The 15,224-nt window shown below is 44.8% G+C and overlaps 1 protein-coding gene across 8 annotated transcripts in view; it reads right to left on the reverse strand.

The window, feature by feature from the left end:
• Nucleotides 1-15,224, reverse strand: part of ATXN1 (ataxin 1) — a 202,329-nt gene that overhangs the window by 146,051 nt on the left and 41,054 nt on the right. The window lies entirely within an intron of this gene.

The following is a 15,224-nucleotide window of genomic DNA, read 5'->3' on the forward strand; positions in this document are numbered from 1 at the left end:
AGGGACGAAAGCCCAGAGATGCAAATTGTGAAAGAAAAAATCATTATGTAAGCATCAGACTGTTAGAGGGGAAAGCAGTCACAGGCTTTATTCTCACTGCAGTCCTACTACTGGTGTTATTACTAGCAGTAATGCGCACAGCTCCTGAATCAGGGACATTTTTGGACCGCTCGGGGGACCCAGCAGCGTGCCGGGGGACCTGTGCAGTGCCCGCGCTACAGAACCCAGCCCGAGCAGAGGAGAGGAAGGAAGGGAGGAGGAGGAGCGACAAAGCACTGAGTAAGAGAAACTGGCAGGTCTCTAACACAATCAATTCTGACGTTCTCCACCATCGCCAAAAAAGGTCTGAATGGGTCTGACCGCGACCTACGCGCTGCTGCACTACGCAGAGCGCTTCCTCGTCCCCTCCTGCAGACCCGTTCCTCTCCTCACCCCTACCTGCGGTGCCACAGCAACCCGCTGAGAGCCAGCAGCCCGAGCTCTGTCAGCAGGAAAACCCCTCGGCTCCGAGCAGCCGGCGCTGCCAGCCGACACAGAGCTCGCTTTCCCTCAGACAGCGCGCTCCTGCATTTGCACGGCCCCACGGGAGTGCAGGCATCCCGGTTATTCCCTCCGCACCGTTTTTAGCACCAACAACTCTATTCCTCTGCGTTCATTCTCGTGCTGCCGAAAGCCTGAACGGCGAGCCATTCCCATGGCTACACCTGCGACTGACCCCACTGAAACCAACAAACTTTCGCAACGTGACAAAGAAGAGAGTTTGACCTTGCGTGCAGTTGAGCCAAACTGCTTTGGGTTTTCTTCCCTCAGCTATGACAGACAGACAGCTCTGAAGGATTTTTTCCATTGCTTTTAATTAAGAAACGGAGACATTATCCACAGCCTTCTGTGGCTGTACATACTTCAGAAAATACAACTTTCCCAAATGTGGTGAAAAACTCAAAAAAGTAAAGCCTTCCGCATCACAGTTTACCTCCCCCCTCCCTTACTGAAAACCCGAAACCCAGTCCAAAGACCAGCACGCAAACCAGGGGCAAGGTGGGCTTCCCTAAACCTACCCAGGGGCTGCACCTATCTCACCACTCCCCCACGCTGCTTACAGCCTGAACAAATCCCCAGATGCTCCATCTAAATTACCCTGCTCCTCTGTGCTCCTCCATGCTTAGGCTGCTCCCGCTTCCCTCGGGGAGCCCGCTCTCACTCCCAGCAGCCAAGCCTATAGATTTGTAGGGAGGGAACAGAGCCCTCCAAAGCTGTGACACAGATCCAGAGAAGGCTGCGAGTTCAAAGTGAAATGAGGACAACCTGCCCATGACTCATGCCACCCAGAAACGATTCTTAATTTAAGAAAGAGTGTTAAAAGGATTCTTTTACGGAGTGCCACCCTGCTGAACCAACGAGCTTCTGCCTCTCCGTCTTTCCCCAGCTCAAATACAAGGTAGCCGGGGACTCTGCTTTAAGATTGAAAACAGTGTAGAATCCTCCTGCCCTCATGTCCACACTAACATTTTTAAGGTCTGTTAAAGAGACAGATACTGTTTTTCGAGGGACAGATTCCCAGCTATCCTCCAGACTTTTCGCATGACCTAGGGGCAAATGATACGTGACACTTCCTGAGGGGCTGGAATAGCTGTAAATGACACCTGAGCTTCTACGGCGCCTTTTAGGTATGAGAGTTTGGCTCCGAATCACAGAATCATAGAATCACCAAGGCTGGAAAAGATGCCCATGGTCGCTTAAGCCCGATTTTCCTGTGCCTCAGTCTCCCCCATCTCTACAACAAAGATAACAGCATCTCAGAGGTCTGTAAGAAACACAACACCCATGCTGAATTAGTGGTAATGTGGTAACACGGGCAAAGCTGCAGACACCTCTTAGCTCACGTGAAACTGAAACTTCATATCCCCCAGAAACAACACGGTAAGCCAAACCGAGGTGCCGGACATCGCTCCGTCCCCATCTGAAGCCGTTCTGCAGACAGCCCTTCCATCCATACCACTCCCTCTTGCCGGGTGCTGCCGGCAGGCGTGGGGCAGGCTGAATGACTTCACTGTAGTCACACAGCAGCTTTACAGCTGCTCAGAAAAGGCCTATTGTAGCCCTGCATTTTACTATCTCAAGTAGCATACATTCATTTGCCGTGCAGCTCCCGTTACCCATCTGATCCTTACAGAAAAAGGAGCAACAAATCAGGGTTTGCCACATGAAAAGTGGTTTTACTGCGAGGGAAGGATTTTTTTTTGGCTACGGTGAAATCTTAATACATAACGGTTCGGTCGCACAACTGACAGTCAGATGTGACGGACTTTACAAAAACATACGCGAGTAGATCTGACAGCCTAATTCTAAGTGTCTTGATTTTTCTATATCATACCCAGGCTTGAGTCAGGGAGGAAGGACAGTTCTGCACTGGGTACACTCCTCCAGCATCCGACTACTCCACTCTCCCCCTTCTGGAGAAATGGATGCAGCTTCGAGCAGCTCTGCAACTAAAGAGGTGGTGCAGATTTCCTCCAGCCCCCCAGCACAGCCAAAGGCAGACTTACTGTGAAGCACAAATCCTCTTCCTCCTCCCATACACACTGTGTTGACCCTGCCAGCTGTAAAGAAGCTGAATTCAGTCAGGGTTCCATCACCACAGCATCTCATCAAGCCTACAGCATGCTGCACTCCTAATCCCCAGAAATTAAACTATGATCCATCAGCTCACGTCTCCCCCTAACGTACTCCTTCCTTCAAAAGTTCTGACATCAGACAAAAATCACAGTCTTTTCCTCTGCCTTCAGAGCCGTCAGGAATGCAACAGGTGCTGTGCTGCTCTGCAGTTACAAGGCAGAAATATTTTGCTTTTTAATGCAAGCTGAGACAGAGAATTCCCCTTGCTTTGGCAGCTAGAGACTTTAAGAAAGCCTCCCAAGAGTTGCAGGCTGATGAAAAGCCACCAGTGGGACCTCTCTCTCCCCCCAGCAATTGTGCCTCCCTCAGAGCGCTGCATGAGTTGCATGGACTGAACTGATTACCCATTCCAGTCAACTGGTACATTAATTATTTTAGCATGGCTTGACTACGATCAAAACTGATGAAAAATCATGGCAGTGGAAACAAAGAACCAAGTAAAGAAAGAAATTAAACCCCAGGACAAACTACAGAGAAAGACTCAGCTTATGTTTCCTGTGGATGGGGAGAAGATGGCTCTTCTGTCCACATTTTGGGATTCTGAGCAGGCTAAATCTTGTTTGATGGCTAGCTACAAAGGATGGGGAAATGGCAGCACCGGGCTCTTTGTGTACCACTCATCCCACCAATGGGACTTCTTGTCCCCAAATCTTGCAGAAAGGGGTCTGCTGCCCACCCCTGCCTCTGCCAAGGAGTCTGTCTGCAGCATGAAAACCATAAACTCCCCCCTCAGCAGCTCAGAGTGATTCTATTACCTGATTTTTGGAGCGAGGGCTACCAGCCCTCACTTACTGCTCCTGTGCCTCAGTGCATCCTGTTTATTACTAAAAAGTGATGCAGAGATGTGCTCTCCCACTAACCCAGAAGGTTGTTAGATCTTTCCAAGTCGTAATCACTCCAGCTTCCCCAGGCACTGACTGCAGGCCCTCCTGGTCTCCCTTGTAAATGCCTTGTTATCCCAGGATCCGAGCACAGCACCAGTGTCTCGAGAGCAATGCACAGTGCCACGCATCTGAGGCTCATCTTGCTGCGTGTGGACATGACACACAGCCACCGACATTCAGCCACATGCAAACCTCCTGTGCTCCTTTCTGTTGAAAGCCAAGAGTGCCAGCACACAAACAGCTGAATACCATGCGTTCACATCCTGGAAAGTAACATCTTTTGTAAAACTTCAGTGCTCTGCCCCTGAAAAACAGCAGATTAGTAACTCTGCTAAATGCCGTGTATGGCCTTGAAGGAGGTGTTAAGAAAATCAAGCGTGACATGATGATTTGCAGTGTCCAGACACATTCTGAGCTCCTCGAATTCAAGGGCTCTCAGAAAAAAAGAAGAAATTTTACATTTGTTTGAGACAGATGAGCCTGGTATTTTTCCTTTTATCTTCTGCCTTCCTTGCTCAGGCTCACCCACCTTCTAGCTATACAGCACTGGATTCTGAGATGTGTTAATTGCTGGTACATATAGAGATTGCATAATCTATATTCCTTATGCATTTAAGTATCTCCAATGCCGCGGAGAAACAGGACACTTCAGTAGAAACTTCTGGCGACCTTTGTTGCAGGAAAGTTTTCAGGTCTGAGCACAAGCTTTTTTTAGAACAGAAATGTAACTAAGCCACAAGCAGCTCAGCACTATGGCAGTTAACAAACAGTGGTCTCACAATTTGAGATCGGCAAGACCATGGGAGCAGCCTGGCCAGCAAAGAAAATCTCCCACACAGAGACAAATGTTGTCCTCTGCCTGGGTCAACAGAGTTGGTTGGCTACAAAACCATGTTGGCTACTGCAGCCAAATCTACCCTTTTAATTAAGGAGAGACTTGATGCTGAAATAGACGAAGCTTTTGTACAAGCCTACTTGTCCACATGTAATTTTTTTTTTCTTAAAGCACTGTGCCACTGCCTCTGTCATCTCTACTTCTACTTCCTTTTCCTCAGCACAAATTGTAACACAGGCATTCTGACAAATAACGGGTTTGGTAGAAGGCTCTTTGGGCTGCCAACTGTCAAATTCAGAAAGCAGGACTGTCACATCTGCCAGACTGGCTCTCACACCTACTGTCTAAGGTAACATCATACATTTTTCAAAGTCATGCTAGCAATAATGACATTACATCTCACCATACCATATGTTCCACCACTGCCTCAGGACACACACCAAAAGGAATCTGCACATCTTTTTATTACAGGATGCCTTGCCTACAATGGCTGATAACCTCAGTTCACTGCAGTATCTGAGCACCCTCTTTTGTTTAAGGATGTGAGTGCTGTCCCCAGCGGCACATGGTAATGTCAGCAAGTCATGCACAAATGTGAGTGCTCTGTTAGAGACGGGTCATGATTTGTTAAGCATCTAACATGCACTTGGCATTTTTTAAGCTCCTAAAAGAAGATATGATCTCCCTTTTGGTAGAAGATTTCTTCTTTCTAACTTCTCAAAATAGTCTTCCTTCTCTGAGGCCTACTCACATCAACCTTCCCCTTTCAGTACTAAATGCAAAGAAAAGGGAAGAACATCAAGAAAGAAAAATTATGAAATGTGTTTTATTAACTGGTACGGCTACAAGATCAGACAGCTGAAATACACCTTCCTTTCCAACCCTTTATCCCATAGGGTCCCTATGGGACACGTCTCCATTTCTGCTTTTGGTCTGATCAGGGCTATGGCTTTTGAAGAAAGTCTCCCTCCTGCCTGGGCTTTTGCTTGTGTTGTGGGGTGATCCTGGAGCACATGAACTGAATCCCTCCCAAGAGGAACTAAACTAGAAGCACGAAGCTGTCCTGGAGCACAACTAATGTGCATGCACTCAGTGGGACCTTACTGCTCAGAAGTAAAAGAAAGCCTGAAACGTGCCTGATGTAGTCCTCAGGATCCCAGAAACAAGTTTGGCACCACACAGATCCTCTCCAGTTGGTCCACACGACTTACTGATGCTGTTATAACCATAAAAGCAAAGTATTTTGCTGTCATTCATCTTTATGCCACCATAAAAAATTAGAATATTATATTCTAATTTAATATTACAACAGCATAATAGTGACAGCAATCTTGAAGCAAACAATGGAGAAAGAAAAGAAGAGAGAACAAAGTAGTTTCTGTTACAACAACCAACAATTTCTGTAGCTTCAAAATTAATTCTACTACTCCTTAAAATATTTACCTTACCCTCTTGCACCTGAGCAGTAAATAATGGTTACAGAAAGGAAAGTATAATACAAACTGAATTTTTTTTAAAAAAAAAAAAGAAAACACAAAAAACAACCTTTCCCCCAGTCAACTCCATGAAAAACAGTAAATTTTAGGCAGTAGTTGCAAAACAGCTAGTAAAAAATTTCAGGCAGTAATGGTTTTTTTAAGATGATTGTGTTGACATCTCAGCTTAGGGCAAATATCCTCTGACATTTTTCTCAGGATGGATCTACTGTTCTTTTTGCTGCATCACTAAAAATCTTGAAATTTCCAAAATCTTACAGTTTCTCATAATTAATTTCAGTACTAAGATGCTCGATCCACCTTTTTTTCAGCACGCGGAAGGCTAAGAATCCTGTGACGCAACGCCTAACTTTCCCATTTCCTCTTCCAACTACTACGGAGCACCTGCTGAGCTCACGGAGGTTTGCAGGCCACTTGGAGGCCTGCAGGGCGTTGTCCAGAAGCCATCCATCTACACAATCCACAACACTTGTTTGAAAACATTACCAAGAAGGGACAAAGCATCTTTTCCTCATAGTCTGTTTTACCCCTTGCAAGCAACGAGAGCACAGAACACAAATGTTTCACTGGAAGTCGTTAAAAAATACCTGGTGATGGAAACTGCCTTGCACCCCCAGTGCAGGAAACAAACTAAAGCTGGTTGCTCCATCTGCTCAACTTTTGTTAAACATTTCTGAACTTGATAACAAATTCAAGACCAGGAATGACCCTGAGCGCTCTTCTGAGGACCTGGCCGAGGTCAAGTGAAACCCCTTCCTTGTACCCCAATACTTCTGGAGTGCTTCTCCTCTCCCTCCCACGCCTCACACTGGCCCTCCACACACGAGACAGCTCTGAGCTCACTGCAAGCCGGAAGCCAAAATGAGGAGGAAGTCTGTGTAAAATCCACAATCTCACTTCACAACTACTGTCCGTTTTCATGAATGAAAAGGGCAAAGTCAGCAGGGGAAGCTGGGCCCTGTCACCACAGCTAAAGTGCTGTCTGTCCCCTTTCTTTAAAGCAGTCAATCTGCCATGTGTTTCCTTCAAAGATAATTGTTTCTATGAGCAAGACACAGTTTCTAGTGAGCTTTATTTTTAAGAGAGTAGCTTTGCGCTTACCCCCTCATCTTACAACTACAAGAGGCACCTGAGAAGGCTTTGGACTTTTAATAACCGACCTCAGCGTTTAAATCACATTCATCAGGGACTCTGTGCATGGAACAAGAGCGAGTGGTCCTGCAGGCTTGCGACACTAGGTCTCCCACCCAGCCCTTGTCATGTCACTTTGTCTGTCTCCCTCTGGCTCCATATGCTAACTGTAGGACATGGGAAATGAAAGAGAGCGCTGTTGGTTTAGAACAGAGGAAAGCTGGAAAGCTAAAAATACTGTATTAATTAGGCAAGTACAGGAAAAGCAAGAGGAGCTAGGACCCTTAAAAGACCAGCTAGTCCCACAAACAGTGGAGCTCAGGATGGCTGGTTTCTGGGGGCTTTGCCTCTGGCAAGGTAAGGGGCATGCTCTGAGCAAAGCTGGCCCTGGGAACCACACAACGGCTCACACCCTGGTGCCCTCTCCCATCTGCAACAGCATGGACAAGCCTTTCCTTCAGAAAGGTCACCAGCCTGTTGCCGCCCTACATCCGACCGCCTGTTTCATAAAACTGCTAGGAATTCAAGGTCTTTGTGGTCTCAACCTTTCTGTTAAATTTAGCTGAAACTGGCCAGCGGATTCCAAAGCTATTACAGGGAGACTAAGAGAAAGATAGCAAGCTCCGGAAAGAAAACAAGCTAAAATATCGGTCCTGGCCCATGAAAAATGGTGTTGGACTGGCAAGAAAGGTAAACAACCACATCTGATGTGAAAATTCAGAACTGCAGTGCTAATTCTGCAAGATTAATTAATACCAAATCCAAGCAGAGTCTTGCCCAGGGAGATTTATTTTACTTATGCTGCTGTGAAACACAGCTTTACTTTTACTCACTGTGAATTGCATTCTGCTTACGAATAATATTAGTTATGTTTTCTGGGGAATTAAATTGTAATCTTTCCTCTGTTCCATTTAACACATTCGGTTTACTATGGTAACTTGTTTGTGATACTACTCAATTGCAACTGCAGAAAGTGGGACAACATTTTGTTCCTATGCAAGACAGGAAAAGTGCATCTGTAGATTTAGGTACAGATAGTAGATTCAGATCTGCTTCAGATGACACAGGAGAAGTAGGTGTCTGGGGTTTTTAGAGGGAGGTGAGGAAGAGAAAGGGTTTTTCCCCTGGAGGATCGAAACAAGGTACTTTTTCTTTAATGTGATTCATAATATAAGATAGATAATGACAACAACAGTTACAAAGCTAAGTTTGTGGAAAATTCAGAATGCTGCATATTGCTATACACTTAGTGAGCAGAGTTTGTAAACAGGGAAAAAAAACGAATTTCCAACTTATTTTGGATATTGTACCTCTACACGCACATACCAGTAGCAACGTGGGCTGAAGTGCAGTCTGCTCTCTTCAGGATTTATTCAGACCGAGGATAAAACTGCTTCCAACCTGCAAACTTCTGTCATCCCAAAGCTAGCACTCAACACAGTTTCATTTTTCAGCACCAACCAGTGCACATTTTAATAGTATACTCTCCTCTCCGCATTCCTCGATCTCACATCTAGCGTTTCATTTCAGTGCCCACCACCAGTGACTGCAGCACCGCGAAACCCCCCCATGCCCGTCCTGCACAAAATGAAAGTAACCCTGCAGCCAGCCTCTGCAGAATCACCGAGGTTTGCAAGGAAACCAACTGCACAGCCTTCTTTCAGAGGGACGGAAAAGACAACATCCAGCTTTCAGCAACTGGAATGCTACCAAATAAAGCTAACCATCAGCACACGATCACTTTAAAAGAAACACAGCAGTTTCTAGAAAGTTACAAAAACCCTCCTCATGCTAGTCTCTGGACTCACGCTTGATGCTAAAATGCACGTGCTTCAGTGACCAGGTATATATTTAAAAGTAATATACACCAGATTAACCAACATACAGCTCTGAGCACAAACAGAGATTTAAATATCAGCCAGGACCATTAAATGCCTTTAGGCTTATGCTAATCCAGTATGATGTAGACCATACCATTTCAGCTCAGAATCCCCTCAGAAGCAGGAATCACCCTTCCTGTGCAAGTAAGGGAACATCATCCAGCCCCAAAACATGCAGAGACACATCTAAGCTCTATAAAAAGATTTCATCCACCCATGAACGTACCACTTTCCTGAGCCTCTTTGCAATTGCTAGTGGGATATTTTCATTATCATTAAAAAAAAACTGATTTTCAATAGAACACTGTGAGAGAGTGATCTGTTCCCCTGACTCCCACATGGCCAAATCCCCATGAGTGTGAGTACAGACACATTTGTATTATACAAAAAGCTAAATGGAAACCAAAAATCCCTCACTGTCATTTGAATATTTTTTTCAGAAGTGCTTTCCTTAAAGCCTCCTCAAATTAATATTTGCTATTTAAAATCCCTGTCTTTGAAAAGTAATGGCAGTTGATCTGCATGCAAAAACATGGGACATTTTGATTAGCTGCATCTTTTTTCAAACATTGAGGATTACTGGCATATGTGAACAAATGGGTATGGATTCCCTCCACTTTCTATCCCATCAACATCACGAGCCGCGCACTGGAAGTGGGAAAAGGCTTGTAATTTGGGGGTTTTCCTGCATCATAAAGTTTTGCTGGAAACTCTCCAGAATAAGCCAACGAGGCTCTTTCAAACCCCAAACGTACCCATTTATGTGCTTAACGTTCAGGACTTCACGAAGCGAGCGAGGCTGCTCCGATTTGTAAGTTAAACATCGGCACAGCCAGCAGTGTAACCCAAGCCAGGCAGCGGCACCGCAGCTAACTGCCTGGGGAGCTGAGCCGTCCTCCCTGCTTCTCCAGCTTTCCTTCCCTCTGTATGGCCAGGAGCAAGGCGAGCAACAAACGGGCCTTCTACTGTTGGTACTAATCGCCTGTTAGTCACCTTAGTCTGAAAGGCAAACTGACACACTTATTCATTTTGACTGTTTCCAGTATTTATAATATCGTTTCTCTAGGACTGTGAAGTAGCTGCCAATTATTACTAGAATTTGGCACGCAGAAGCTCGTGTATATGAACAAACATGATCAAACAATATGCAGCTCATTAAAGGAAGTTTGTAACTCCGTTTCCTGCCCTAATACCTTGTTTTTATCGCCTGGAAGTATTTACCACACCACCTGATTAGATTGAGCTGCTTATGTATTTTGAAAATACAAATTATGCCATCAGTCATCCGTTGCATGACAGTAAACTTGCAATTACACAACTTTGGGAGCTCCCACAGCGCACCGAGCACAACCCAGCCTCGAGTGCCAGCACAGAACAAGCAGGTTACCCAGCTGGTACCCACCCAGAAAGAAAACTCGGGCGTAAAACAGTTGAACCTTGTGCCCAGGGTGAATAGAGCTGCGTCTCCCTGGGTTACCTCTGCAGGCACACAATGAGGGAAGCGCTTGCAGAGAGGCTGGCAAGTCTAACAGTGCTACCTTAAGACTGATCTTTCAGAGTCAGGCACAATGTCAGTACGGTATGGGGCCCTAATTGTATCTTAAAACCTCCTGTCATTCTTTCTCTTTCCTCTCCTCCAGCTTGCTTTCAACGTGGTGCTCCTCACAGAGACTAACACAGACAATTCAGCCCTTCACATCTGCGCAGAAACGCACAGCCAGGGTCGCTCCCGGCCTCCAGGGGCAGGATCCAGAGCCCCGGGACTGTGACGGCTCACCACAATTAACACACCACCAGCAGAAGACACAGTGGGCTTAAGGACCTCAAGAAACCTACTCTTAAATGCGTACATTCATCCTCGTTTCTATCAGCCAACTTAAAAGCCCCCCCCGCACAACGCTGACAGCAACGCTCGTAGCTGGCAGAAAAGAAACGCAGGTGTAACGTGTAAAACTGCAGGGCTTAGGAAGGCTTTCCAGTCTCACGTATCTGTCGCACCACAATGGAATAATTCCCTCAATGGTTAACAGCCGGCTTTCTCTGCTGATGTGACACACTATCTCGATTCACACACTACTGGATTCGCAAGGCTGCGAGCCATTCAGAAAGCCAGCACAAATGCCACGGCCCATTTAAGATCTAAAGGAGGCTTAAAGCAGAAGCTTACACCTGCGGAAGCCCGGTGCCAGCCTCCGGCAGAGAGGAGAGCACCACCTGGGCGAGCCTTCCTGCCCTCAGGAGCCCCCGGCGCTCGGTGCCAGAGCCACAGCAGAGGCAGCCGCAGAGCCCTGCTCTTCTGCTTCTCCTCGTGATGTGGGAGGGAGCGGCGATTGGTCCCGCGCAGATCTGCATGGCACCAGTGATCTATTTATACAGCTCCAGCGGGCTGAAACTCTGCCTAGAAACTGCAGCCGTCTCTCCAGCTCTCGCGCTGAAGAGGGCTGGATGTCTCTCATTCTGATTCCCGTGGTATTCCCCGCAAAATGACAATTATTTTAATTTTGCGTGGGGGAGAGCTGCCGGCGTGTTTTGCACGCCTTTCTGTACACCAGCTTCAGGATGCTTGCACCCGAAGGATTATCAGCTTCGTCGCTGGGTTTTAGATTCCACACCCGTGATTTACAACACAGCCACCAAAATTAGGCAGAGGATAATGCTCTCCATTAGGCTCAGTCAGTAGGCGCTGAGAGTTTCTCTTTCCCTTTTTTTTTTTTTTTTGCTCAAACATATGAAATATAAAACAACAAAAAAATTAATTTAGAGTCATTCTATATCCAACTGTCATTTGTGAGACTGTCTTGTATTATTAGTCAGAGCTTCTGGTGACAATATAACCCACAAGACTGAAACTTGAGTGGTTTATGCATGTCATCAGAGCCTTAGATAAAAATGCTGCCATAGAAAGTGGGAGTATTTAATTTTTTATAATACTTTTGTACTAGTATAAAGCATTCATTTAATTTACATCGGTGACTTCTTTTCTTAAGGTATTTGTATCTGTTTGATCTTTTACAAATATCTAATTCTTCTCTTCAGATCCAGCTGAGCATTTTGAAGACATTTTGCTACGACTTTTTAATTAAAATTCCTACTAATCCTTAGGGTTTGAGGGTTTTTTCCTTCCTTTTTCCAAGTCAGGTCACAGCAGTTGCAAATACGTTATTGCAGCCCCCGTTCCCAAATCTCAAACGCTAAGATGCATCTGAAGAGGCAAGGTTCAGTTCTGTTACACGGTAGCCCAGCTCATGCCTGCAGGCTGTAAAAGGCAAGGCGACAAACCCCCTGTTCCAGCAGAAAGGCTGAACCCCACCAAAAACTGGCCGAGAAGGGACACGGTGACTCCAGGTCATCACAGCCACACCTATGGATACTACAGCTGGTCACACGGTGACACATACCGGAACCTCATTGCTGACTTTACTACTACTACAAAAGCTCACAAAAATGAAAGGTTATCAGAGCATAAAACAAACAAACAAACAAAAAGTGTTTGCCGGAATGAAAACCAGATGGATCAGTTAATTGCACTGCAATCTTCTAACAGTTCACACTGCTCGCATGCTGCTTCCCCATACTCACGGATTCATACATCCACAATTTTGGGAAGTGGAGGGTTAAGAAATAGGTTTTGTGAAGAAGCAAAGGAGTAGAAATTAAAGAACTGATTCATCAAACCAATTAAGCACATGATTAATTTCCGTTGTCTTCAGTGGAGCTTGACTACGGTTAAAGCGCTCTGTTGAATCGGGGTCCTCAAAACACAGCGCTCCTCACCCCATTTGATCTGATCGGGGCTTTAGGTGAAATGAAACACTTAAAAGGAACTAAAGGTAGGAAAATGCTCAGGCTTAGCAAGTTAGAGCCTTGCAGGAATTCTGCTGGTTAGGAAAAACCCCGTAGTGGCTGTGTAAATTTTCATCACCTCTAGCAGTTTTTGAATAATGCAGCGGCCTTTTTGGCAGCTTCACGAAGCTGTAATCTGCACAAGAAGTTCTACAATGTCTCAGCACTTCCTGGGGACTTTTAGCAGTAGGATAGTCTTGCAACACAAGCAGAGATTAATCATTTTCTAATGCATAGCAATAAATAATGTATCCCCCATAGTACATAAATTAAAGCCGTAATTCCATCCCGGTTCCGTGATGACACCAGAAGCCCAAGATGGAATTTCAGCTTCGTTATGACCCGTCAGGATACGCATTATTCCTTAAATTATGTTCTGAGAGTTGATAATGAACTGAAAAGTTCTGAAGGCATTACCAAAAAGAAAGAACATGTAATTACTAGAAGAAAGCAAAATTATTAAGTCAGATATTGTTTGCAGAACTTGCAAAAGTAAGCACTAAAATCTCACCCCTGAAACACCCACTCAGCAGACTTCTGGCAAGGCAAGCAAAGATCACTACTACTACCAAAAACTTGAAAGTTCAGCTAGTACCAGAGAGCAATGCCCCCACCGCAGTAAACAGTATGAGACTACACATGAAAGTATGCTGTCATGTATGAACTGTACATGACACTGTAACGTACACTTACAACTCTGAAACTACCCCCCCTTCCAGAAGCATACATGGTGTTTTACTTACAAGTCAAACAAGTATCGTACACGTACACAACAGCGAGCATAAAATACCAAGAGAAAGTCACGATAAGCCTCAAGTCCACGCTCCTCTTTGACAAGAAATTTACAGAACAAAGCAAAATGCTCATGATGGGATGTGTTCGGTGCTTTTAATGACTGTAGAGAAAACACCGTGTAAGCTCTAAAAACTTTTCACAAAGAACATGATCCTCTATCTTTCTTCTGCAGACAATTTCAAGAAACCCGATGAAGGCTCTGAAGACATCTTACAATCCTAATAACAAGGACGTTAATAGAAGTAGTTTAGAAGTATGAAGACAGAGAGCCAAAACAATCATCTAGACTTATCTGCTGTAGTCACCCCGGACTTTTGTTACCAATTCCCATGATTTTTAGCAAATCCTGCAAGATTTCAAGTAGGCCCGAAGTCAGCTTTCTTTCTAAAGCAAGAAGAAAATAACCTTCTGACCATCTTATACAAACAAAGCACAAAACTTCACAGCATCTCCCATCGCGTGGAGTGATTCCAAATCCTGAACTTTTTTTTTTACGGTTCTATTCACAAATTTGATCTTTTATCTACCCCGCATTGTTCTTGATAATACGAGAACGTAAGCTGCACTCGTGCTCTCTTGCTCTCCCCTTAAGTTTTCAGCTTAGAGAACTATAAGGAAAACTAAAGAAAGGGAAGCCTAAAAGATCACAATTAAAAAGTCATACAGAATGGTGCAGGAAGTTGATATTCAAAAAAGCTGAAAAAGTTCAAGCCTCGAGTAACAGTTTTTGAATATCTGAGGCTTCCCCACAAGCCACGTATTACTTGTTCCTCGCCTCCCTCTTTCTCTTCCTCTTTCCACTTCCTTCTTTTGATGTTACATAAAGTGTTCAAACCTGAACACCTGGACTTGCATTCCTGCATTCATACTTGAGCGCCTTAACAGGAATGGGCTGATACCTAGTGATTTCTTCTCTTTAACTCACTTAGATAATCAGCAACATTTTACATTTGGATATAACTATTTGCCTATGCATTTAAGGGCACGCATCTCCCGAGAATCCATTTTCTCACCTTTTGCCTTTCACGACTGTTCATACAAATAAAAAAGTGTTGAAAATCATGAGAAAACATAATGAGGACAAAGAGAGCAAGACAATCGATGCCTAGAGCTACTTGCCTCCATGGTATCTACACGAGAAGCATATCATCACCTCTAAATAGCAACCTGAAACCTACTCAAGAGACTTACATAAGACGTGACTCAAGAACTAAAGCAATGAATGTCAAAACATTCAAAGACACAGTACCCTCTGCTCCTAGTACTAAAGGAATAACTGCTGGCAATATACAAAGGAGATCGTTGCAACAGAGAAAAATAGCAGCAAAAACTTCTTAAGAGATTCAAAACCACCCAAACCAGTGAAGCCACACACTTTGTAACAGCAGTACAATACAATACTAGAAAAACTTCAACCAGATGTGGTCTTGAAGGTTTCTTACGTCTCAGCAAACTGATAGAAGCTCACACCCTCCATCTGCCTTTTACTGGGGGCGCAGGGAAAGGAACGGTTTTCTCTGAGACGTTTTAGCTAGCAGGTTATATTGCTTGTGATATATGGTTCATAGGAACGGCAACGTTAACACAGAGATTAAAAGGTGACCCTGTAAATAAATGTCAGCTGCAAAATCGAATACCTTTCCAGGTCGGAGCTGAACAAACATTGCAATATTGACAATGGAAG

The sequence above is a fragment of the Numida meleagris genome, chromosome 2 (genome assembly GCF_002078875.1).
Source record: "Numida meleagris isolate 19003 breed g44 Domestic line chromosome 2, NumMel1.0, whole genome shotgun sequence".
Taxonomy (NCBI): domain Eukaryota; kingdom Metazoa; phylum Chordata; class Aves; order Galliformes; family Numididae; genus Numida; species Numida meleagris.